At 47.5% G+C, this 27,601-nt stretch overlaps 1 protein-coding gene across 1 annotated transcript in view; it reads right to left on the bottom strand.

Moving 5' to 3' along the window:
- LOC122554086 (putative voltage-dependent R-type calcium channel subunit alpha-1E) overlaps window positions 1–22,810 on the bottom strand; it is a 1,472,327-nt gene extending 1,449,517 nt beyond the window's left edge. Inside the window, exon 1 of the mRNA XM_087990243.1 lies at window positions 22,700–22,810. The gene's annotated coding sequence lies outside the window, so the exon portion shown is untranslated. The remainder of the gene's footprint in view (window positions 1–22,699) is intronic.
- Window positions 22,811–27,601: the final 4,791 nt, after the last annotated feature.

Below are 27,601 nucleotides of genomic sequence, written 5' to 3'. Positions count from 1 at the left end.
GATGGAAAATTATAGGCCAATTAGCCTAACCTCAGTTGTTGGTAAAATTCTAGAGTCCATCATTAAGGATGAGGTTTCTGAATTCTTGGAAGAGCAGGGTCGGATTAGAACAAGTCAACATGGATTTAGTAAGGGGAGGTCGTGCCTGACAAACCTGTTGGAGTTCTTTGAAGAGGTGACAAGTAGGTTAGACCAGGGAAACCCAGTGGATGTGGTCTACCTAAACTTCCAAAAGGCCTTTGATAAGGTGCCACATGGGAGGCTGCTGAGCAAGGTGAGGGCCCATGGTGTTCGAGGTGAGCTACTGGTATGGATTGAGGATTGGCTGTCTGACAGGAGGCAGAGAGTTGGGATAAAAGGTTCTTTTTCGGAATGGCAGCCAGTGACAAGCGGTGTCCCGCAGGGTTCAGTGTTGGGGCCACAGCTGTTCATATTATATATTAATGATCTGGATGAAGGGACTGGGGGCATTCTAGCAAAGTTTGCCGACGATACAAAGTTAGGTGGACAGGCAGGTAGTACTGAGGAAGTGGGGAGGCTGCAGAAGGATCTAGACAGTTTGGAGGAGTGGTCCAGGAAATGGTTGATGGAATTCAATGTGAGCAAATGCGAGGTCTTGCACTTTGGGAAATAGAATAGAAGCATGGATTACTTTCTAAACGGTGAGAAAATTCGTAAAGCCAAAGTACAGAGGGATCTGGGAATGCTAGTTGAGGATTCTCTGAAGGTAAACATGCAGAGGTTGAGTCCGTGATTAAGAAAGCGAATGCAATGTTGTCAATTATCTCAAGAGGGTTGGAATATAAAAGCACTGTTGTGCTACTGAGACTTTATAAAGCTCTGGTTAGGCCCCATTTGGAGTAGTGTGTCCAGTTTTGGTCCCCATACCTCAGGAAGGACATACTGGCACTGGAGCGTGTCCAGCGGAGATTCACACGGATGATCCCTGGAATCGTAGGTCTAACATACGAGGAACGGCTGAGGATCCTAGGATTGTATTCATTGGAGTTTAGAAGATTAAGGGGAGATCTAATAGAAACTTACAAGGTAATACATGGCTTGGAAAGGGTGGACGCTAGGAAATTGTTTCCGTTAGGCGAGGAGACTAGGACCCGTGGACACAGCCTTAGAATTAGAGGGGGTAAATTCAGAACAGAAATGCGGAGACATTTCTTCAGCCAGAGAGTGGTGGGCCTGTGGAATTCATTGCCACAGAGTGCAGTGGAGGCTGGGACGCTAAATGTCTTCAAGGCAGAAATTGATAAATTCTTGATGTCGCAAGGAATTAAGGGCTACGGGGAGAATGCGGGTTAGTGGAGTTGAAATGCCCATCAGCCATGATTGAATGGCGGAGTGGACGCGATGGGCCGAATGGCCTTACTTCCGCTCCTATGTCTTATGGTCTTATGGTCTTATATACAATATTAATCTAGTCCCATTTGTAAGCATTTGGCCCCTCTAAGCCCCCTATTCATGTACCAATCCTTTTCAATGTTGTTATTGTATCAGCCTCCACCACTTCCTCTGTCAGCTCATACACACCACCAGTTGAAACTTTATTGCTGGAACAGCACAGCAGGTCAGGCAGCATCCAGGGAACAGGAGATTCGACGTTTCGGGTACAGGCCCTTCTTCAGGAATCGGGCCTGTGCCCGAAACGTCGAATCTCCTGTTCCCTGGATGCTGCCTGACCTGCTGTGCTGTTCCAGCAATAAAGTTTCAACTTTGATCTCCAGCATCTGCAGACCTCACTTTCTCCTCATACACACCACCACCCACTGTATGAAAGCGTTGCCCTCTCTCACCTTAAACTTATGCCCTCTCGTTTTGGACTCCCCTACCCTGGGAAAAAGACCTTGGCTATTCACCCTATCCATGCCCATTATGCTGTTATACATCTCTGTAAAGTCAATCCTCAACCTCTGCACTCCAGAGAAAACAGCCCCAGCCTATTCAGCCTCTCCCTCTTGCTCAAGCCCTCCAATGTTGGCAGTATCTTTTCTGTACCCTTTCAAGTTTCAGAGAGACCAGAATTGAAAGCAATCTTCCAACAGTGGCCTAACCAATGTCCTGCACAGCTACAAAATGACATTCCAACCACAATACTCAATACGTGGACCAGTGAAGATGATAGGGTTGCATTCTGAATCGAGGTTAGGTATGCTGATTTCCCATTTTAGAACTGGTAGCAGTGCTGTCACTGGACTAATAATCCAATGGCCCAGATTAATGGCAGGCGGTGAAATTGGCTTTGCTCAATTTTTAAATTAGATTCCCTACAGCGTGGGAACAGGTCCTTTGCCCAACCAGTCCACACTGACCTTCCAAAGAGTGACCTTCCAAAGAGTAACCCACCCAGATCCATCTCCCTCTGACTAATGCACCTAACACTACGGGCAGTTTAGCCTGGTCAATCCACCTGACCTGCACATCTTTGGACTGTGGGAGGGAACAAGATCATCCGGAAGAAACCCACGCAGACAGTCGCCGAGGCTGGAATCGAACCCGGGTCCCGTGGGGCAGCAGTGCTCACCACTGAGCCACCATGCAACCTATTAATAAACTTGGAATTAAAAGCCAATCTAGTGGCAACCAGTATATTGTCAATGGTGGTAAATTCTCACCTGCTTCCCGAACCTGTCCACCTATCCGACACTCCAGACCCACAGCAACATGGCTGACTCTGATCTGCCCTCTGGGCAATTGGGGAAGAGTAATAAATGCTGGCCTAGCCAGTGTTGCACACATCATGTGAGTTTAGAAGAGTGAGGGGTGACTTGATTGAAGCGTGTCAGATCCTGATGGGTCTGAAGGTGGATGTGGAAATGATATTTTCCCTTTGGTGAACCATTGAACCATGCAGTCCAGAAGTTGACCTTTGACCCATGGAGTCTGCACCACCATAAATACACTGCTGTGTACACGAGCCCCACTTTCCCACATTAGGCCCCATAGCCTTGAAAGTTATGACATTTCAAGTGTTCATCCAAGTACTTCTTTAAGGTCGTGAGAATTCCCACCACAACTACCCTCCCAAGCAGAGCATTTCAGACCCCACCACCCTCTGGGTGAAAATGCTTTTCTTCAACCTCCTCTAAACTGCCTGCTTTTCACTTTAAATGTATGTCCCTTGTTATTGTTCCTTCAACTAAGAAGAACACCGACTTTCTATTCGCCTTTTTCTTGCTCTTCATAGTCTCTACCAGGACCCCCATCCAACCTGCTCTGCTGAAAAGAAAACAGCCTGAACTTATCCAGCCTCTCTTCATTGCCAAAATGCTCCACCCCAGGCAACAACCTGGTGATTCTTACCCGCTCCGGTACATTCAAAGAGCATAGAACAAGACAGCACAGTACAGGCCCTTCGGCCCTCGATGCTGCACCGACCTGGGAAACCAATCTGAAGCCCATCTAGCCTACACTATTCCATTCTCATCCATATGACTATCCAATGATCATTTAAATGCCCTTAAAGTTGGCGAGTCCGCTACTGCTGCAGGCAGTGCGTTCCACGCCCCTACTACTCTCTGAGAAAAGAAACTATCTCTGACATCTATCCTATATCTATCACCCCTCAATTTAAACTATGTCCCCTCGTGCTAGCTATCACCATCTGAAGAGAAAGGCTCTCACTGTCCACTTTCCCTCTGATTATCTTAATCTCACCTCTCAACCTTCTTCTCTCGAATTAAAACAATCTCAGTTCCTCAGCCTTTCCTCGTAAGACCTTCCCCCCATACCAGGCAACATCCTAGTAAATAGTCTCTCAACCCTTTACAAAGCTTCCATATCCTTCCTATAATGCACTGTACGCAATACCCCAAGTGCAGTCGCACCAGAGATTTGTACAGCTGCAGCATAACCTCATGGCTCCGAAACTCCATCCCTCTACCAATAAAAGCTAACACACCGTATGCCTCCTTAACAACCCTATCAACCTGGGTGGCAACTTTCAGAGATCTATGTACATGGATGTCGAGATCTCTCTGCTCTTATACACCACCAAGAATCTTATCATTAGCCCAGTACTCTGTATTCCTGTTGCTCCTTCCAAAGTGAATCACCTCACACTTTTCCACATTAAACTCCATTTGCTACCTCTCAGCCCAGCTCTGCAGCTTATCTATGTCCCTCTGTAACCTGCACTATCCACAACTCCACCCACTTTAGTGTTATCTGCAAATTTACTAACCCATCCTTCTACGCCCTCATCCAGGTCGTTTATAAAAATGACAAACAGCAGTTGCCCCAACACCTTGCAGTACACCATTGGTTACTGAACTCCATCAACCACCACCTTCTGTCTTCTTTCAGCTAGCCAATTTCTGTTCCAAACTGTTCCTGAATCCCATGTCTCTGTATTTTGTGTAATAGCTTACCATGGGCAACCTTATCAAACACCTTACTGAAATCCATATACACCACACCAACCGCTTTACTCTCATCCACCTGTTTGGTCACCTTCTCAAAGAACTCAATGAGATTTGTGAGGCATGACCTACCCTTCACAAAACTGTGTTGACTATCCCTAATCACCTTACTCCTTTCTAGATGATTATAAATCCTATCTCTTCTAACCCTTTCCAACACTTTACCACAACCGAAGTAAGGCTCACTGGTCTATAATTATCAGGGTTGTCTCTACTCCCCTTCTTAAACACGGGAACATTTGCTATCCTCCAACCTTCCGGCACTATCCCTGTAGACAATGACAATATAAAGATCAAAGCCAAAGGCTCGGCAATCTCCTCCCTGACTTCCCAGGGAATCCTAGGATAAATCCCATCTGACCCAGGGAACTGAGCTATTTTCATACTTTCCAGAATTGCTAACACCTCCTCGTTGTGAATCTCAATCCCGTCTAGTCTAGTAGCCTGAATCTCAGTATTCTCCTCAACCACATTGTCTTTTTCCAGTGTGAATACTGATGAAAAATATTCATTTGGCATTTCTCCTATCTCCTCGGACTCCACGCACAACTTCCCACCATTGTCTCCGATTGGCCCTCATCATACTCTAGTCATTCTTTTATTCCTGATATACCTGCAGAAAGCTTTAGGGTTTTCCTTGATCCGATCTGCTAATGACTTCTCCTGTCCCCTCCTGGCTCTTCTTGGCTCTCTCTTTAGGTCCTTCCTCTCGTGTGGTGACTAGAACTGCACACAGTACTCCCACTGTGGCCTAACCAAAGTTCTGTACAGCTCCAATGTAATCTCCCTGCTCTTATAATCTAAGCCTCAACTGAAAGTCAAGTGTCCCAGGTTCCTTCTTAACTACCCTATTAACCTGTCCTGCCACCTTCAGTGATCTATGGGCAAGCACCCCAAGCTCCCTCTGTTTCTCTGAGCATCCTAATGTCCTACCATTCATTGAGTAGTCCCTTGCCTTGTACCTTCTTCCAAAGTGTATCATCTCACATTTAGCAGGATTAACTTCCATGAGCCACTGATCTGCCCATCTGACCAGTTGTTTATATCGTCCAGTAACCTTCCTCCTCATTGTCAATCACCCAGGCAATCTTTGTGTAATCTGCAAATTACTTCTCATCCTCCCCACCTTATCATCGACATCTTTTATGAATATCGCAAATAGTGAGGGACCCAGCACTGATTCCTGTGGTATCCCACTACCCATTGGCCTCCAGTCACACAAACAGCCTTCCATCATCACTCTCTGTCTCCGTCACTAAGATAATTTTGAATCCAGCTTAGAAAATGACCCTGAATCCCATGAGCTTTTACCTTCTTTATCAGTTTCCCAAATAAGACATTGTCAAAGGCCTTGCTGAAATCCAAAGCTATGCTGAGTATCCCTGATCAAACCTTGCCTTTCTAAATGGGCCAGTCAAGAACTTGGAGGTCACTGTTTTAAAGCGAGGGGGCTCCCTTTTAAGCCAGAGAGAAAGGGACTTCTTTTTTTTCCTCAAAGAGTTACATTCAAACGGTCACAGAACATGGAAACAGACCCTTCGGTCCAACCAGTCCATACCGACCTGTTATGGGAAGGATATTATTAAGCTGGAGAGGTCTCAGAAAAGATTTACTTGAACATTGCTGGGAATGGATGGTTTGAGTTATAAGAAGAGGCTGAATAGGCTGGGATTTGTTTCACTGGAACGTAGGAGGTTGAGGGGTGAACTTTATAGAGTTTATAAATCGAGAGGAGTATAGATATGGTGAATGGCAGGTGTCGTTTCCCTGGGGAGGGGAGTCAAGACTAAGGGGCAGAATTTTAAGCTGAAAGGAGAAAGATTTGAAAAAGACATGAGGGGGCAACCTTTTTACACAGAGAGTGGCTCTCGCGTGCAACGAACTTCCCGAGGAAGTGATGGAGGTGGGTACAGTGACAATGTTCAAAAGATATTTGGATAAGTACATGAATAAGAAATATTTGGAGGGTTATAGGCAGGTGGGAGTGGTTTAGTTTGGGAACATTGTCAGCATGGACTGGTTGGACCAAAGTGTCTCTTTTCCCATGCTATATGACTCTGACTCTACAATCGGACATCTCAATCTGACCTTATCCCATTTATCAGCATTTGGCCCAGATCCCTCTAAACTTTTCCTATTCATGTACCCACCCAGATGTCTTCTAAATGTTATTCTTTTAAGTATTCTCCTCCACCACTTCCTCTGGCAGCTTGTTCCATGCACCCTCTATGTGATAAAGTAGCCTCTTAGGTCTGTTTTAAAAATTTTTCCCTCCCACCTTAAACCTATGCCCTCTAGTTTTATACTCCCCACCTTGGGGGAAAAGACCTGGGCTGATCACCCTGTCCTTGCCCTTCATGATTTTGTAAACCTCTATAAGGTCACGTGAGGTCGTGCGAGTTTGGAACTCTTTGCCTCAGCAGGAGAAGGAGGAGACTGAGCCCCTGAATAAATTTAAGGCTGAGGTGGATAGATTCTGGTTAGGCAGGAGAATCGAGGATTATACAGGTGGGGGTAGGTGTGATTGTGGGATTGGAAGGACTAAGGATTGAACAGGGTGGCACAGTGGCTCACAGTGCCAGGGGCCCAGATTTGATTCCCACCTCGGGTGACTGTGTGGAGTTTTCACATTCTCCGCGTGCCTGCATGGGTTTCCTCCGGGTGAGGGTCAGGTGAATTGGCCATGCTAAATTGTCCGTAGTGTTAGGTGTATTAGTCAGGGGGAAATGGATCTGGGTGGCTTACTCTTCGGAGGGTCGGTGTGGACTAGTTGGGCCGAAGGGCCTGATTACTGGAGGTAATCTAACCTAACAAATGGCTGATTTGTTAGATTAGATTGAATAGAGGAGACGGCTCAAAGCACTGAATGGTTCTGCTCCTGTGTTCATTGAAGTAGAGAAAATGTTTGAGCCACATTGTATGGGTGGGGAGGCCACAAGCTAAGATCATCATGAATAAATCCAGTGAGGTAAATCTTTCTCCGGACTGTTTTTTAAAAAAAAATCTGGAATGTTTGAAAGGTGGCACTGATGCTTTTAAAGAATGAGGGAGAGCGGAAGAGGATGATATTGGGCTGTGGTGAGTTAAAGAGAGGTCGGGAAGGGACTGAAAAGCATGGCATGAACCCAATTGGTGTAGATGACTTGGGTCCAGTTTTGTATGAATTCAGTACACACGGGGTATGAGATTTAAAAGGAAAATGTTTGCCATCCATTGAGAGTTTGCAAAGCAAGACCTGTTATGCCTCAATGATGAACTGATTATGAGTCAGCACATCTCAATATATGCAGCTAGATTGTGACACAGCGATTGGCATCTCAAAGACCAGGCATTTCAATTAAAGAAAGAACTGTGAACACACACAGTGCTGAAAGGCTCAAAGTGCTTGTTAAACCCACACAAGGCTGTGGGACCGAAACTGAGGAAAATTGCTGTCCATTTTCTCTCATTACGTTTTTATTTTGTTGTTCAGTCACTCACTGTCTTCACTCAAGGTTTCTGCTGGTAATGCCGTCTCCTGCCAGTGCCTACCCCTCCAAACACCGCTCCCCCCCACCCCTGAGTTAGTGTCCCTTCTCAACAGTCACTGGCACCTTCCCCACAGTCAATTCCCCTCCCCACTGTCAGTACCCCTTTCCTACAGTCACTGCTCCTCTGTCTTTCCAGAAACTTCTTCTTTCTGCTTGTCTGCTTTCGTTGCTGCTACTGAGCCAGCCTCCTACTAGTGACCTCCTGACAGTTATAGAATCATCGATCCTTTACAATGCTGAAAGAGGCCATTCAGCTCATCGTGTTCACACTAACTTGCCCAAGAGTGTCTCAGGACCCCAAACCCAGACCCATCCTACCACCCTATTCCTGTAACCCTGCGTTTCCTAATCTACCCAGCTTGCACATCCCTGAACACTATGGGCAATTTCCCATGGTCAATCCATTTAACCTGCATGTCTTTGGCACGGTGGCTCAGTGGTGAGCACTGCTGCCTCATAGCACCAGGGTCCCAGCCTCGGGTGACTGTCTGTGTGGAGTTTGCACATTCTCCTTGTGTCTGCGTGGGTTTCCTCCCACAGTCCAAAGATGTAGAGATCAGGTGAACTGGCCATGCTAAATTGCCCGTAGTGTTAGGTGCATTCGTTGGAGGGAAGTGGGTCTGGGTGGGTTACTCTTCGGAGGGTCAGTGTGGGCTTGTTGGGCCGAAGGGCCTGTTTCCACCCTGTAGGGAATCTAATCTAATCTTTGGACGATGGGAGGAAACTGGAGCATCTGAAGAAAATCTACACAGACGTGGGGGGTATGTGCAAATTCCACACAGACAGTCGCCCGAGAGTGGAATCAAATCTGGGACCTTTCTCCTCCAGCAATGCTATCTTTAGCCTGCCAATTCCCTCTTTACTGTCAACACCTTTCTCATGATATTGTCCTCCCTTCTGCCAGTGCCACTCTCTCTCTCATCAGTGTTCTGATTAGTTCAACATCCATAAGTTTTCTAATCGTGCACATACTAGTGAACATTAATCTCTGATTTTTCTGTATGCTCCAATGATCCCTCATCGAAAGGTTATCTCTTCATCCCTGGACACTACTGTTTAACCATTCCTTTACTCCTGGTCACCCAGATATGAGGAAGAGTCACATTAGACTTGCTGAGTTTTAGATTTCTCTAGGAGAAAGTGAGGACTGCAGATGCTGGAGACCAGAGTTGAAAATTGTGGTGCTGGAAAAACACAGCAGGCCAGGCAGCAAACCGAGGAGCAGGATAATCGACGTTTTGGGCTAAAGCCCTTCTTCAGGAATTTTAGATTTCTCTAGTCACGTTGCTGTTTCACATATTGGAGTCTCTTACCTATGAGAAAATATTCCAACCTATCATTTTTCTTTCGGTCCAAATTGGGTGGTCTCTCATTTCCCCACCTTAAACTCACCTATCACAGTTTTACTGACTCACTATGTTGGTCAGTTCTCCCTTGGTAACACCCTACGCCCAACCATGTTGTTTGCCCCTGTCTACAAAGTGTATTTTGGTTGCACAGACAAAACTCTGCAACTCCCTCTCTTTTCAACCCCTTTTTGCTCCTTTAATACAGGCACTCTCCAATCTGTGATGAACAGTCAGACTCTGGAAAGCATCAAGGATCAAAAGGACCTTGGTGTGAGCAGCCACTGGTCCTTTCAGCTGTCAGGGTCAGGTGGATAAAGTGGTTAAGAAGGCTGAAGGGTTACTTGCCTTAATTTGCCAAAGTATTGAGATTAAGAGCAGGAAAGTTATACTGGAACTGTATAAAATGTTGGTTAGGTCACAGCTAGTGTATTGTGTGCAGTTCTAGAATCCACATTTTAGGAGTAGATGCGGTAGCGCTGGAGCGGATGGAGAGGACATTTACCAGGATGGCGCCTGGACTAGAGAGTTGCATTAGTGAAGAAAGATTGAACAGACTGAGGTTGTACATGTCCTTTCTGTTTGCAAAGTCTAGGACTCGGTGTATGAATATATAAACATGTACTGCACTGCGAACCTAACTGACACATCCTCAATTGGTTTCCTGCGTAATTCTTCACACATTTAGGATTATTCAGCAAATGCTGTCTGATTGCTGAATCACGCTACCTCTCAGTCCAGGTCATTTACATATAGTGTGAAAGGTTAAGGGTCCAGAATAGACCCTGCTTGGGAGACATTTGTACTCACAAGTGAACACAATGGGACCGGAAGCTAGTGAACAGCATTGAGGCAGAGGTTAGCCACATTAAATCGAGAGGTATTGAGGGTCCATCTGGCTGCTGTGAAATGAGTGTGTGAATATTCTGCACCCGTTCAATGCAGGGGCAGTTATTTCTGGCAGTGGAAGTGATGTAGACGTGAATCACCAATGCTGGGTGGGTGAGAACAATTTATAAGGTGCTCATTGTATTATCTTGACTAAATCCAAAGGTTCCTCCCAGTGCAGTGACAATTTGATGCAATTAAAAGCCCAGAAAAAGGATTCAAGGCTTCCACGTAAAGTATTTTGACACAATGCAACCAATTTCTTTCTCAGACATTTTGCGGAAATGTCCTACAAAGGCAGCCTTGCTGTCATTATTGTATATTTTCAATGTGGCTCTGATGGTGTTTATAGAATCCTAAATTTTATAGAAGCAAAAAAAAATTGACTTGGTTGAGGAGGTCATTCAACACTTCAGTAGTCTCCCAGGGGAGCAAGCTCACCTTCTCATTTTTGCATTTATAACTGAAGCTTATTCTCCTCCCAACCCACCACCCCCCCCCCCCCCCCCACCACTTCTTCCCCAGCACTATTCCGAGGAAACATTTGCACCTTCTCCCATTCTTTCACTTCCTTCCGTAAGAATGGGCGCTATACTGTGCTGTAGTGGACCCAGGGTGTTAGGCAGCTGGAGCAAGACTTCCTACCTTCCCCCTCCCCACCCCACCCCACACCTCTGTTTCTGAAGCCATTTCTGGAAACTTGGGAAACACAAATGTAGTGATGCTGAGGAATTGTGGTTGTTTTGACAAATGGAGTTGTACTAATCCTCCCTCGCCTCCTCTACTTTCTTTACTTGCCTCCCCTTGCTTACCTCCCCCTGCTGTTTTTTCACCTCTCCTCTCCTCTCTTCTCCACTCATTCCCGTTCTTTTTCTTTCCCTCTCCTCCCCCCCAACCCCTCTCCTCTCTTCCCTGCTCCTCCCTCCTCTCCCCCCAATTGTCCTCACTTCCACTCCCCTCCTCTCCAGATCCTTTCCTCCCCTTCCCTTTCCTCTTCTCCCGTCCTCTCTCCTCTCTTCCACTGTACTCCCCTCTCCTCCACTCTGATCCCCTCTCTCCTTTCTCCACTCCGCTCTCCCCCCCCCCCCTTCCTTTATGATGCCCCTTCTCCTCCCATTCCCATCTCTCAGTCCTGTCTCAATTTTTTTCCCCAAAATGCAGTCCTCTGACCTGCACACTTGCTTCCCCTCATTTTACCTTACCTTTTCTTTAGTCCCCTGCTTCTTTCTCCCCTCACCTGCCCTCTCCCTCATCCATCTTCATCTCCTCTCCTCCCCTCCACTCATTTCTGATCTCTTTCCCTTGGTTTTTTTCAAAGGGGGCAGCACGGTGGCACAGTGGTTAGCACTGCTGCCTCACAGCATCAGGGTCCCAGGTTCGATTCCACCTTCAGGCAACTGACTGTGTGGAGTTTGCACATTCTCCCCGTGTCTGCGTGGGTTTCCTCTGGGTGGTCTGGTTTCCTCCCACAGTCCAAAGATGTGCAGGTCAGGTGAATTGTCCATGCTAAATTGCCCGTAGTGTTAAGTACATTAGACAGAGGGGAATGGGTCTGGGTGGGTTACTCTTCGGAGGGTCGGTGTGGACTTGTTGGGCCGAAGGGCCTGTCCCCACACTGTGGGGAATCTCATCTAAAAAAAAACTTTTATTTCCCAAGGTTTCGCCATCGGCCAGTCCCTGAGATTTTGAAAGATCGACTTAAATATGGCTTGTATGTGTCTATGTTTAGATCAGAGTAGTGCTGGAAAAGCACAGCAGGTCGGGCAGCATCCGAGCATCTGCAGTCCTCACTTTTGCCTTGCATGTGTCTATGCCTACAATCATTCAGCTGATGCTAACAGGAATCTAAAGCTGTACAACCACTCCATTTCCTTCTTTTTTCAGTCATTCTGAGGTTGTCAACCTCCAGGCAAATGACAATGATGGCTAACTCTTTCGAAATGTGTTGAATAAAAGGTTGGGTTTGAAATGAGCGGTTAAGGAGAGGGGAGCAAGCTACAATTGGGCAAAGTCTGGGCTTACTGGCTGCAAGGCTATCAGGGTCAAGACCTGAGCTTTGGAATGTGTAACTGTGGGTAAACTACCATTGACTCTCTGTTTGGCTGCCTCTGGTGTGCAGGCACCAATTACACAGTCTATAACTGGAGAAATCAAACAACTCTTTTCAGCTGTTTCGTTAATGTGACCGAGTCAAAACTTCTCGGCTGCATTCACAACTTTCCTGAAATCTTACTCACTGGGGATTCATATAGTGACCCTCCCCGATCCCTTTCCAAATGGTCAGTGTCAGCCACCAAAGCACTGACATCAACACTAGATACAGCATTCCAACTAAGCTTGAAGAGCCCCTGATGAGGAAATGCTTCCAGTCAACAGAGAGGTTGGTCAGAGAGGCTGACCAGTGGCAGATGGAGGTTAATCCTGAAATGTGTGAGGTTATGCACGTCGGTCAGAAGAATATTGAAATATAAAATAGGGGGTACAATTCTACATGGTGTGTAGGAGCAGGGGACTTGATTATATATATGGAAATGGACCGTAATGAAGAGTGATGTCCACAGATTATTGAAGATGGCAGGACAGGTGGAGAGGACAGTCAATAAAGCACAGGCTGTCCTCAGCATTGTTAACAGAGGCATAGAGTACAAGAGCAAGGAGTTGATGTTGGACTTGTACAAGACCAGTTAGATCTGTCAGACCTCAGCTGAAGTACTGTGTACAGCTGTGGGTGCCACATTATAGGAGAAATATTGAAGTATTGATGAGAATGCAGAGCACTTTACCACAAATGAGGAACTTCAATGATATGGATTGATTGAAGAAGATTGTGCTGTTCATCTTGGAGAGAAGATGTTGTGCTGTTTTCCCTGGAGCGCCAGAGGCTGAGGGATGACCTTATACAGGTTTCTAAAATCATGAGGGGCATGGATGGGATAAATAGACAAAGTATTTTCCCTGGGGTGGGGGAGTCCAGAACTAGAGGGCATAGGTTTAGGGTGAGAGGGGAAAGATAGAAAAGAGACCTAAGGGGTAACTTTTTCATGCAGAGGGTGGTACGTGTATGGAATGAGCTGCCAGAGGAAGTGGTGGAGGCTGGTACAATTGCAACATTTAAAAGGCATCTGGATGGGTATATGAATAGGAAGGGTTTGGAGGGATATGGGCTGGGTGCTGGCAGGTGGGACTAGATTGGGTTGGGATACCTGGTCGGCATGGACGAGTTGGACCGAAGGGTCTGTTTCCATGCTGTACATCTCTATGACTGTAAGAAGGCTGAGAGGAGATCTGATGGAAGATTTCAAAATCATGAGCAGGCTGGATAGAGTAGATAGGGAGAAACTGTTCCCATTCATGAAAGAAACAAGAACAAGATGGGCATAGATTGAAAATGATGTATAAAAGAAGCAAGGATGATCTGAGAAAAAAACACTTTCACACAGCGAGTAGTTAGGTTCTGGAATGGACTGTTTGGAAAGGTGGAGGCAGTTTCAATTGAGGCATTCAAGCGGGGCATTGGATGATTATGTGGATAGAAATGATTTAGGAAAAGGCAGGAAATTGGCACTAGGGATTAGAATCGGCAAAATGGGGTGATTGGCCTCTGTCTACACCGTGATTGTTCTGTGATTCTGTAAGTTTGGGAGAACTTAAAAGGCAAAGGAGTAAATGATAAATGGTGGGAGCCCAGGAATACAGGGGGTCAGAGAGGCCTTGGTGAGCACGTCCATAGATCTTTGAAGGCAGCAGGACAGGTAGCTAAGGTGGTTAAGAAGGCAGATGGGATACTTGCCTTTATTAGTGAAGGCATTGAATACAAGAGCAGGGAAGTTATGATGGAGCTGTCTATAATGTTAGTGAGGTCACAGTTGGAACTCTGTGCAGTTCTGCTCACCACACTGTAGGCAGGATGTGATTCCACTGGAGACGGTGCAGAGGGGATTCACTGGGATGTTGTCAGGGCTGGAGTGATTCAGCTATGAAGAGACAGTAGACAGTCTGGGACAATAACAGAAATAGCTGGAGAAACTCGGCAGGTCTGACAGCATCTGGGCGTCACAGTGGTTAGCACTGCTGCCTCACAACACCAGAGACCCAGGTTCAGTTCCCGCCTCAGGCAACTGTCTGTGTGGAGTTTGCACATTCTCCCTCTGTCTGCGTGGGTTTCCTCCGGGTGCTCCGGTTTCCACCCTCAGTCCAAAAATGTGCAGGTTAGGTGAATTGGCCATGCTAAATTGCCCGTAGTGTTAGGTGAAGGGGGTAAGTGTAGGGGAATGGGTCTGGGTGGGTTGCTCTTCAGAGGGTCGGTATGGACTTGTTGGGCCAAAGGGCCTGTTTCCACACTGTAAGTAATGTAATCTAATCTAAATCACAGTCAATATTTCAGGTCCCATGACCTTTCTTCAGATAGACTAGTTTTCCTGATAGCAGCGAAGATTGAAGGGGGGGATCTGATTGAGATGAATAAGATCATATAGAGCATAGACAGGGGAGAGAGGGGCAGATATTTCCCCATGGAGTAAATAGTAAGGGGGTACAGTTTTATGGCAGGAGAGGGGATTTGAGGGAAACAAAATTCATCTTGAGATTCTTCCAATTCTTTTCAGTTCAATTTTCACGCAGAGGGTGGTGTATGTGTGGAATGAGCTGCCAGAGGAAGTAGTGGAGGCTGGTGCAATTGTAACATTTAAAAGGCATTTGGATGAATATATGAAAGGGTTTAGAGGGATATGGGCCAAGTGCTGGCAAATGGGACTAGATTGGGTTGGGATATCTGGTCGGCATGGACGAGTTGGACCGACATGGTCATTAGATTTTGAATTCAATTTAAAAAGACTGGATTTAAAATTTCACTATCGGCCAAGGTGGGATTTAGAGTCATAGAAGTCTTTTTAAATTGAATTCAAAATCTAATGACCATGTCATTAATTGTAACAGAAACCTATCTGGTTCACTAATGCCTTTAAGATAGGTAAACTGACTTACATGTGATTCTAAACCCACAGAAATGTGGTTGACTCTTAACTGCTCTCTGAAATGGCTTTGCAAGCCACTCCGTTGTATCAGGGTTGGGCACCAAATACTAGTCCAGCCGGAGATGCCACGTCCCATGAGTGAATTTAAAAAAAAATATCCTTATGCCTCTAAGATCTTGATCAAGAACAGCTCGATGGATGAAAACAGCAGTTACACAAAGAAAAGGGCAGGGAAAGGCAAGGGGAGATTTGAGAGGGCAAGATTTTGGGCAAAGTGAATTGATACGATCTGGAATCCATTCAAGTGTGGGGAAAGCGTGGTCGGAAAAAATTTTCAAAAGGGAAGTGGGTGATAATTTGTAGGGTTGTGGGACTGTTTGGATTACCCTCTCTCTTAACACCAGTCAAATTCGGGAAGCGATGGCCTAGTGTTATTAATACTGGACTATTAATCCAGAGGCCCCGGCAATGCGGGTTAGAATTCTGCCACAGCAGATGGTGGAATTTGAATTCAGTGAAGAAATCTGGAATTAAGAGTCTAATGATGACAACGAAACCATTGTTGGAAACACCCATCTGGATCACTCATGTCCTTCAGGGAAGGAAACTGCCTAGCCTGGCCTCCATGTGACTCCAGACCCACAGCAATGTGGTTGACTCTTAACTGACCTCTGGGCAATTAGCAGAGATGGGCAATAAATGCTGGTCTAGCCAATGATGCTCACATCCCGTGAATGAATAAAACAAAAATTCAGTTGGCACAGGCATAACAATCACACAAGACTGTGAGTCATAGGAACAGAAGTAGGCTATTCAGCCCATTGAATCTACAAGCTAGCAGAATTCGTCACCAACTCTCAACTCTGAATAGTGAGAAGCACTGATCCTAATGCAAATCCCTGGGAAACACCTTCTCTAAGCAGAGTAATCAACAGCCACTTCTTGTCTCTAATATTTCAAACCTCTTTCAATTCATTGCAGCTAGTATCGCTAATTGCATGGTATTCTAGCTTGCACATTCCCTTTATGATTAAGCGACCTCAGGAAGGTCCACCAGAGACAGTTTGTCCTAATTTACCTGCACCAACTAACCTGGTAACTTATAGAAGATAGAATAGAATAATGAGAATCATTGAATCCCTGCAATGTGGAAACAGACCATTTGGCGCAACAAGTCCACACTGATCCTCCGAAGAGTAACCCACCCACACCCATTCTCCTACCCGATTACTCTAAGCCTCCAACTTGGCACCTCCCTCCAGACCCATCCATCACTGCCCTCTCTGATCTATCACCTTCTCCCACCTATCGCTTTCCCAGCTATCTCCCCCAACACCACCTCCCTCCCATTTATCTCTCAGCCCTGACCCACAAGCCTCATTCCTGATGAAGGGCTTATGCCCAAAACGCCGATTCTCCTGCCCCTCGGATGCTGTCTGACGTGCTATGGTTTTCCAGCACCACATTCTCGACTCCGATTCCAGCATCTGCAGTCCTCACTTTCCCCTGACTAATGCACCTAACTTACACACGCCTGAACACTATGGGTAATTTAGCATGGCCAATTCACCAGACCTGCACATCTTTGGACTGTGGGAGGAAACCGGAGCACCCGGAGGAAACCCACGCAGACACGGGGAGAATGTGCAAACTCCACTCAGACAGTCGCCCAAGACTGGAATCGAACCTGGGTCCCTGGCGCTGTGAGGCAGCAGTGCTAACCACTGAGCCACCGTGCTGCACCCATAGGAGCAGGAGTAGGCTATTTAGCCCCTTGAGCCTACCCTACCATTTAGCCTGCCCTGTCATTTAATATGATCCTGACAGATTATCGAGCTTAATACCCTAATTTTGCCCTCATCACATGTCCCTTGACCCTTTTAGCCACAACAGCTAAATCAACCTCCTCCTAGGAAACGCATAACCTCAACCATTTTCACTGGCAGTGTATTCTACAAGCTCACTACTCTCCTCATCTCAGTAAAAGATTTACTCTTTATCTTTAAACTATGACCCTGGGTTTTGATCTCCTCTTGGAAGAAACTGTTCACCCTTTTGAGCAGAGTCCTTGAACTGAAATCAAAACTAAACTAATGGCTTTCTAGTCTGTTGCAAACTCAACAGTATAAACATTCCATCCATTAATGCTGGAGTTGTTCTCTCAGGCACTTGACTACAGTCATATAATTTCTTGGAATTCATTGTTCTTGCTAAAAAAATGTTTCCATCTTCCCATCTATCTCCTTTTTAAAATCCAAATCGCAAAACACAATCTATATATTCTATACGTGTCCTCACACCAGAATGTGAACTAAACCAACGCCACTACCTTGTAGCTGATCACTTCAACTCCCCTTCCCACTCTGCCAAGGACATGCAAGTCCTGGGTCTCCTCCACCACCCTAGACTGGAGGAAGAACGCCTCATCTTCCGCCTTGGGATGCTCTGACCACCCGGCATCAACATCTACGTCACTAGCTTCCTAATCTTCTCCCCTCCCTGGATCCAATCCGCCAACCCGGCACCAACCCCTTAACCAGTCCCACCTGCCCACCTTCCTTCCCAGCTATCTGCTCTGCCTTCCCCTCTGACCTATCACTATCATTTCCCACCTGCATCTACCTATTGCCTTCCCAGCTACCTTACCCCTCCCCCACCCACCTACTTATCTCTCAGCCCCTTTCCGTCTTCCCCCCCATTCCTGATGAAGGACTTATGCCCGAAACGTTGACTCTCCTGCTCCTCAGATGCTGCCTGACCTGCTGCGCTTTTGGACTTTGATCTCTAGCTTTCTACTAGTACAGTTTAGGATGTAGAGTCTAGATGCCATTCCAAAGATGGAGTGAGTTGAATCCACTCTCCTCATATGCACATTGTAACACTGGCAAAGGCAATCCTCTTACAGATTGTGGAATGTGGTAGTGAGCTACCTTTTTGAACCACTGCAGTCCACGTGCTGTTGGTGGACCCACAATGCCCTTGGGGAAGGAATTTCAGGACTGTAACCCAATGACAGTGAAGGGATAATGATATATTTCAAAGTCAGGATCAGCAGTGCACAGTTCGATGCCAGACAACTTCTTGACAAGGGACACTAACCCCAGCTCATTAAATCCTTCTTAGACCAAAGATCCTGAGTTCAGTTTCATCACAAAACTGAGAGTTAGTTGGGTGTGTGGGACTGTAGCCCAGGGAGAGACCATGTGTATGGGACTGTAGCCCAGGGAGAGACCATGTGTATGGGACTGGAGCCCAGTGAGATTCAGTGTGTGTGGGATTGTACCCCAGTGAGTATCTGTGTGTGTGTGTGGGATTGTACCCCAGTCAGTGTGTGTGTGTGTGTGTATGTGTGGAACTGTACTCTAGTTAGAGTGTGTGTGTGTAGGTGTGTGTGTGTGTGTAGGTGTGTGTGTGTGTGCGCGCATGCGCATGTGTATGTGTGGACCAAACCCTAGTCAGAGTGTGTGTGTGTGTGTATGAGTGTATGACTATACCCCATGACAGTGTGCGTGTGAGGCACCCATACTCCAATGGGAGTCCGTGTGTGTGTGGGACCTTGTGCCCCAGAGAGTATCTGTGTGTGTAAGACCCCATACCCCAGTGACAATCAGTGTGTGTGTGTGAAACTGTACCTGAGTGAGAGTCGAAAAGAGTGGCACTGGAAAAGCACAGCAGGTCAGGCAGCATCCAAGGAGCAGGAAAATTGATGTTTTGGGCGTAAAGCCCTTCAACAGGTATGTGGGGGCGGGGAGAAAGGAGGCTGAGAGATAAATAGGAGGGTAGGAGTGGGGCTGGGGTGAAGCGAGCTGGGAAAGAAATAGGTGAATGCAGATGGGGGGTGATGGTGATAGCTGAAAATGTGTTGCTGGTCAGGCAACATCCAGGGAACAGGAGAATCGACGTTTCGGGCATAAGCCCTTCTTCATGAATGGTGATGGTGATAGGTCAGAGGGGAGGGTGGAGTAGATAGGTGGGAAAGAAGATGGACAGGTAGGACAGTTCAAGAGAGTGGTGCTGGGTTGGATCTGGGATGAGATGGGGGGGGAGGAGAGATGAGGAAACAGGTGAAATTGACATTGATCCCGTGTGGTTGGAGGGTCCCAAGGCAGAAGATGAAGTGTTCTTCCTCCAGACGTCGGGTAGGTTGGATTTGGCAGTGGAGCAGGCCCAGGACCTGCCTGTCTTTGGCAGAGTGGGAGGGGGAGTTGAAGTGGTCAGCTACAGGGCGGTGGGGTTGTTTGGTGCATGTGTCCCAGAGATGTGCCCTGAAACCTTCTGAGAGTTGGCGTCCTGTCTCCCCAATGTAGAGGAGATCACATCGAGAGCAGCGGACAGAGGTGATGAGGTGTTTGTTTGGATGCGCAGGAAAATCTATGCTGGATGTGGAAGGATCCTACAGCGTGTTATCCTCCACCATTTCTGCCACCTACAGTATATTTCTCTACCCACCACCAGAGATATTTCCCTCCCCACCCTTATCAGCATTCTGCAGAGACCATTCCCTCTGCAACTCCCGCATTAGGTCCATGCCCCCAACCACCCTTCAGTCCTGGCACCTTCCCTTGCCACTGCAATAGGTGTAAAAACCAACACCCACACCTCACCCCCCCCTCACTTCCATACAAGGCCCCAACAGCTCCTTCCGCATCCAGCAGAGATTTTCCTTCACCTCCAAACACCACATCCACTGTGTCCGTTGCTCTCAATGCAGTCTTTCATACTTGGGGGAGATAGGACACCAACTTGCGATACGTTTCAGAGAACATCTCTAGGACACACCATGCACCAAACAACCCCTATCACCCCATGGCCGACCACTTCAACTCCCCATCCCGCTCCACCAACGACATGCAAGTCCTGGGCCTCCCCCACCACCAAATCCAAGCCACCCTAATGCTTGGAGGAAGAACGCCTCATCTTCCACCTTGGGACCCATCAACCACACAGCAGCAACGTTGATTTCACCAGTTTCCTCATTTCCCCCCTCGACTCCCCCCAATTATCCCAGATCCATCCCTCCAACTCAACACCACCCTCTTGAACTGTCCAACCTTGAGATGTTAAATGGTTAATTTGTTCTGCTGACCTGCAAGAAATTGGATATCCCAGGGATAAGGTGGTGTGTTTCTCTGTCTTGCAGATAGAATGTAAACCAGGGAAATGTACCACCCTACCCCCAGGACAATGTACCACCCTACCCCCAGGACAATGTACCACCCTACCCCCAGGACAATGTACCACCCTACCCCCAGGACATACCCCAGGACATACGATTTCTTGTAGGTTAGCAGAACAAATTAACCCTTTAACATCTCAACCTATCACCATCACACCCCCCCACCTGCATCTACTTACCACCTTCTCAGCTACATCCCCAGCCCCACCTCCTTGTTTATCTCTCAGCAGCCCTTTTCTCCCAATTTCCTGATTAAGGGAATATGCCCAAAATGTCGAATCTCCTACTCCTAGATTGCTGCCTGACTTGCTGAGCTTTTCCAGCACCACACGTTTTGACTCTGATCTCCAGCATCTGCAGTACTCACTTTCTCCGTACCCCAGTGAGGGTCCGTGTGTGTGTGTGGGACCCCGTACCCCAGTGAGAGTCAGTGTGTGTGTGCAGGACCCTGTACCCCAGTGAGACTCAGTGTGTGTGTGTGTGTGGGGCCCTGTACCCCAGTGAGAGTCAGTGTGTGTGTGCAGGACCCTGTACCCCAGTGAGACTCAGTGTGTGTGTGTGTGGGGCCCTGTACCCCAGTGAGGGTCAGTGTGTGGGTGACCCCGTACCCCAGTGAGAGTCAGTGTGTGTGGGACCCTGTACCCCAGTGAGAGTCAGTGTGTGTCTATGGGATCCTGTACCCCAGTGAGAGTCAGTGTGTGTGGGACCCTGTACCCCAGTGAGAGTCAGTGTGTGTGTGTGTGTGTGTGACCCTGTACCTCAGTGAGAGTCAGTGTGTGTCTATGGGACCCTGTACCCTAGTGAGAGTCAGTGTGCGTGTGTGGGACCCTGTACCCCAGTGGGAGTCAGTGTGTGTGTGGGACCCCGTACCCCAGTGAGAGTTAGTGTGTGTGTGTGGGACCCTGTACAACAGTGAGGGTCAGTGTGTGTGTGTGAGACCCTGTACCCCAGCGAGAGTCAGTGTGTGTGTGTGTGTGTGTGGGGGACCCCGTACTCCAGTGAGAGTCAGTGTGTGTGTGTGGGACCCTGTACCCCAGCGAGAGTCAGTGTGTGTGTGTGTGGGGGGGGGGGACCCCGTACCCCAGTGAGAGACAGTGTGTGTGTGTGTGTGTGGGGGGGGGACCCCGTACCCCAGTGAGAGACAGTGTGTGTGTGGGACCCCATACCCCAGTGAGAGACAGTGTGTGTGTGGGGGACCCTGTACCCCAGTGAGAGACAGTGTGTGTGTGTGTGTGTGTGTGTGGGGGGGACCCCGTACCCCAGTGAGAGACAGTGTGTGTGTGTGGGACCGCGTACCCCATTGAGAGACAGTGTGTGTGTGTGGGACCCCGTACCCCAGTGAGAGACAGTGTTTGTGTGTGAGAGGGACCCTGTACCCCAGTGAGGGTCAGTGTATGTGTGTGTATGTCGGGGGTGTGGGGAGAAGGACCCCATACCCCAGTGAGAGGCAGAGGGTGTGTGTGTATGTGTGTGTGTGTGTGTGGGGGGGGGGGGGGGGGGGGACGACCTCGTACCTCACTGAGTGTCAGTGTGTGTGTGTGTGTGTGTGGGACCCCATACCCCAGTGAGGGTCACTGCATTAATCCCAATGAGACCGAGGGGGTGTCTTTTTAAACATAGCTCAGGAAGGTTCTTGGAAAGACAGTCCAGCTTTCAATAACGCCAGCCTGCAGTCGGAGCGGGGAATTCTCTCTCACACACCTGTTACACAGCAGAAAACACCTCTCGCTGAGCCCAATGGGAAACTACCCTTTTGCAGTGCGCTGTGTCCTACCTCAGCTAACAACATGAAGTCTCCAGAAAAGGCAGCGCTGTGTCGTTCAGGTCGGTGCTGTTCAGCACTGTCTCTGCTGTCCGTTTTGGAGCAGGGGTGACAAAGAATATGTCGAGCTTCGAGCCTCTGCCCCTGTGTGTGTGTATGTGTGTGTGTGCTGCAGACGGACTGAGCTTTCTGTGACTTGTTTCACTGAAACGCTGCTGGTTTCTCCAGCTCCCTGGCCTCACTGGATCCAGCTGAAGTCAGAGTGAGTGCAACTTGTTGCAGACGGGGGCAAGTCTGGCAGCTTGACACTTTGGTGCGGTCTACCAACACCACCTCAAAGACTCGGGGTCTGGATGATGTTCACAAGGAATGGCGAGCCAGCGCGGGGGAAACATTCATTCCCATTGAATGTTACTCCTCAAGTGTTCGTCAGTATCGTGCAGACTGAGACAGAAGCAGCCTGCTTCCCCGTCTCTCCTCTTGTAACTGCTTGTCTCTCAGAAAGACCAGCAGTAAAGCCAGAAAGCTTCTAATCTCACTGCTCGCAAGCGCCCAGTCAGTGACAAATGCATCGAATGCAACAAAAACACTTACCTCAGTTCCTGGTGTCAACGCCTGGCGCTCTGTGAAATGAGCTTTCTTGGAGAGGGAGAGGGAGACAGAGTGAGGGACTTGCTCTCAATCACTGGTAGAACAGAGAAGCACCCAGAGGGGGCAGTGAACAACAAGTTAAGCACAACCATTCTCGTCCTTCAGCAATCAGTGTCACAACTCGACCACTCTCTCCCTTTCATACACGTTTATACCCTCACCCAGTCACGCACATATATGTATTTGCACACACACAAATACAAACGCAGAGACACGGGCGTGCACATGCACACACATTTACATATGCAATGTATAGAGTCTGTTCACAGCGTAGCTTCATACACAAACACATGTTTCACACAGGTTGAAGCAAACACACAATACAGACACAAATATACATTTAACACTGACACATGCTTAACACAGACAAATGCAAACACGCATTCAGCACATATAAACGTGCATTTAACACACAGTCATATATTCCCACACACAGAAAAGCAGTCACACACACACAGCCACACTTTCACGTAATACACATAGCCACACACAAACTACATGCACACTTGAGCACACACAGGCACACATGCTTTCTCCCATGCATGCACACACGTACTCATACACACATACACACCCTCACATGCATTCTGACATATTCACATATACAGGGGTGCAGCACGGTGGCTCAGTGGTTAGCACTGCTGCCTCACGGCGCCAGGGACCTGGGTTTGATTCCAGCCTCGGGCGACTGACTGTGTGGAGTTTGCACATTCTCCCCGTGTCTGCGTGGGTTTCCTCCAGGTGCTCCGGTTTCCTCCCACAGTCCAAAGATGTGCAGGTCAGGTGAAGTGCTTATGTTAAATTGCTCGTAGTGTTAGGTGCATTAGTCAGGGGGGAATGGGTCTGGGTGGGTTACTCTTCGGAGGGTCGGTGTGGACTTGTTGGACTGAATGGCCTGTTTCCACACTGTAGGGAATCTAATCTAAACATGCGAACACACATTTGCGCTTTCTCATTCATACATGCACACACACATATACTCTCTCCCATGCACAAACACACAAAGTTACACATTCTTACACACTCTCACTCTCACATATTTATGCACACACTCCTACTCACACACATTTACACACGCAATTACGTTCATTCTCACACTCACATATTTACACAGACGCACTCTAACTCTCTCTCACACATTCACCCTCACACATGCACACACTCACACACAGACAGACAACGATATATACAGAGGTGGATAGGCACAGACACTGTTGCGAACTCCATAGTAACCAAAATGCACAAAAGGAAATTGAACCTTCCCGTGGCAGCACAATCCATTCAGGATCCAGGATGGTATGGCAGCTCAGTAGTTAGCACTGTTACCCCGTAGGATCAAGGACTTATGTTTGATTCCACCTTGAGTTTGCATGTTCTCCCTGTGTCTGCGTGGGTTTGTTCCAGTTTCCTCCCACAATCCAAAGATGTGCAGGTCAGGTGAATTGGCCACGCTAAATTGCCCGTAGTGTTAGGTTCATTCGTCAGGGGTATGTAGAGGGTAGAGGAATGGGTCTTGGCTGGGTTACTCTTCAAAGGGTCGATATGGACTTGGGCTGAAGGACCTGTTTCCATATTGTAGGGAATCTAATCGAATCAATGTCATGTACAGCTGCAATATGATATCCCAACTCCCATACTCAATGCACTCGCCAATGAAGGCAAGTGAACCAAGCTTCACTACCCTCTTTACCTGTGAAGAAGGCGTTTGGCAGGAGAATGGGATTGAGAAATATATCAGTGATTAGATTAGATTATAGATTACAATAGATTACTTTATAGTGTGGAAACAGGCCCTTCGGCCCAACAAGCCCACACCGCCCCGCCGAAGCGCAATCCACCCATACCCCTACATTTACCCCTTACCTAACACTATGGACAATTTAGCATGGCCAATTCACCTGACCTGCACATCTTTGGACTGTGGGAGGAAAGTGGAGCACCCGGAGGAAACCCACGCAGACACGGGGAGAATGTGCAAACTCCACACAGTCAGTCGCCTGAGGAGGGAATTGAACCCAGGTTTCTGGCGCTGTGAGGCAGCAGTGCTAACCACTGTGATGATTGAATAGCAGAGCAGACTTGATGCGCTGAATCCAAGGCCCCAAAGGAGCCTTCCACATCCATCAAAATTTCACCTGCACATCCACCAATATCATTTATTTCATCCGTTGCTCCCGATGCGGTCTCCTCTACACTGGGGAGACTGGGCACCTCCTAGCAGAGCGCTTTAGGGAACATCTCTGAGACACCCGCACCAATCAACCCCACCGCCCCGTGGCCCAACATTTCAACTCCCCCTCCCACTCAGCCAAGGACATGGAGGTCCTGGGCCTCCTCCACCGCCGCTCCCTCACCACCCGACGCCTGGAGGAAGAACGCCTCATCTTCTGCCTCGGAACACTTCAACCCCAGGGCATCAATGTGGACTTCAACAGTTTCCTCATTTCCCCTTCCCTCAGCCCAGCACCGCCCTCATGACCTGTCCTACCTGCCTATCTTCCTTTCCACCTATCCACTCCACCCTCCTCGCTGACTTATCACCTTCATCCCCACCCCCATTCACCCACTGTACTCTTTGTTACCTTCCCCCACCATCCTCTCTGACCTATCACCTCCATCCTTTGCTACTTTCTCCCCACCCCCACCCTCTTCTCATTTATCTCTCCACCCTGGAGGCTCCCAGCCTCTATTCCTGATGAAGGGCTTTTGCCTGAAACGTCGATTTGCCTGCTCCTCTGATGCTGCCTGACCTGCTGTGCTTTTCCAGCGCCACTCTAATCTAGCATCTGCAGTCCTTGTTTTTACCACCTTAATGGGCTGAATGGCCTAATTCTGCTCCAATATTTCATGGTCTTGTATGATTGTAGTCCTGTCAGTAAGGTTCAAGGGCATAGCTTAAGAAATTTACAATGCTGTGTGCTGTTCTCCACTGTCTCCTTGGCAACATGAATCACATGGGCCTTGTATCCAGGAAGAAATGCTAATTGGCTATCCTCTAGACCTCCACAACTCCATTACATCATGAAATTGAATAGAAAGTTTAAAGTGTAAATGTTGAAGATGTAGCATTCCTAGTGAGACTGGAAGACGAAAAACCTGTCTACTGTCAGCCCAACTATCCTGGCCATTCTTTACAGATTGGAATATCTCACACCTACTTCAACCTGGGCTTCTCATTAACCGTAACAACCAAGATATTTTAGTTTATTGCCAGGCATCATTCAAAGTAGGACATAACACTCCCTTCATCCCTCCATAAAAAAAAATAATTTAGAGTGATAACCCAAAAGGAATAGAGTTTGAAGTGGAGATTGAAACCAATAGCCTCAGTCTTCCCAGTGTTGAATTGGAGGAAGTCTCTGACTATCCGGTATCGGATGTGGGATAGGCCATCTGATAATTTAGTGACAGTGGGGGAGTGATTGGGACATTGTAATTTTGCATTAACCACAGCAGACTGTACCTGACGGGCAGGAAATGCAATGGTCCTCAGGCTGTAGCTTCAGGTGGAGTCAGATTGGGGTGATTGCAGCAACAACAACTTACATTTATGTAGAACCTTGAAGGCAGTGAGGTGAAGCTGGCAGTCGTCAGTGTACATGGGCAAAAATAATACTGCGCTATTGGGCCACGTACCCAAAGGGCAATGTGTAGATGAGAAATAAGAGGGAGCAAGGACAAATCCTTGGAGGACACAGAGGGAACAACGCAGGAGTAGGAAGAGAAACCATTGCAGGGAATTCACTGGCTCTGTAAGAATGGAACCAGGTCAGAGCTGGACAATAGTGGAGGGGTTGTGGGCTGGAGAAGATAGAGTGTGCCTCTGTCAACAGGCCAAGAGGGTGGTGGAGGGAGAGATTACTACAGTCATACAGGAGATAGAGAGATGATACAGAATGCATAGTGTGGTTGAATTTAGATTGACTGACGGAGGAAAGATAAAAGATACTTTTTTAGAGAGGTAGAGCGAGAGAAAGAGAGAGAAATAGATGGATAGAGAGAGATAGAGAAAGGTAGATTGAGGGAAAGATATGTAGAGAGCTAGAAAGAGATAAATTGAGAAAGATATGACGATAAATAGAAAGAGGTACATTGAGAGAAAGAAATGTGGATAGATAAAGTGAAAGATATGTTGGCAGATTGAAGTAGAGAGAGAAAGTGGATAGGCAGATGATAGATGGATGGATTGATGGACTGACTGGTGAGATAAATGATTCCAATAAAGAGCACAGAAAGCTAGACTATATCTGAGGAAAGCAAAGGAAATATAAGATAGATAGAGGAAAGGTAGAGGATAGAAAGATGGATAGAAATACAGACAGGCAGATACACACCTCCTGAGTAGGTGCAGAAATTCCTGTTTTCCTTTCAGAAGTCCAGCATCCACAGTATTTTGCTTTTAAACAAATGCAGTGTGTTTAGATTATCTTGATAACAGTAATTTAATAATAATCAACAGGAGTTTTGACACCCAGTATTTTATGAACTTTGTTTTACTCGACTGAGCATAATTAAGTTTAAAACAATTGTTTCTCGCTGCTGGCTTCACTGGTTGGGACATTGTAATTTTGCATTAACCACAGCAGCCTGTACCTGACAGGCAGGAAATACAATGGTCCTCAGGCCGTAGCTTCAAGTGGAGTCAGATTGGGGTGATTGGAGCAACAACAACTTACATTTAGGCAGAATCCTTAATGTGGTGACGGGTTCAATTCCCGCCTCAGGCGACTGACTGTGTGGAGTTTGCACATTCTCCCCGTGTCTGTGTGGGTTTCCTCCGGGTGCTCCGGTTTCCTCCCACAGTCCAAAGATGTGCAGGTCAGGTGAATTGGCCATGCTAAATTG

The sequence above is a fragment of the Chiloscyllium plagiosum genome, unplaced genomic scaffold, assembly GCF_037043375.1.
Source record: "Chiloscyllium plagiosum isolate Xiang-an unplaced genomic scaffold, Cpla_swu_hap1 HiC_scaffold_9, whole genome shotgun sequence".
NCBI lineage: Eukaryota > Metazoa > Chordata > Chondrichthyes > Orectolobiformes > Hemiscylliidae > Chiloscyllium > Chiloscyllium plagiosum.
The sequence above is the reverse complement of the archived record's forward strand: the minus strand, read 5'-3'. Positions and strand labels throughout refer to the sequence as shown.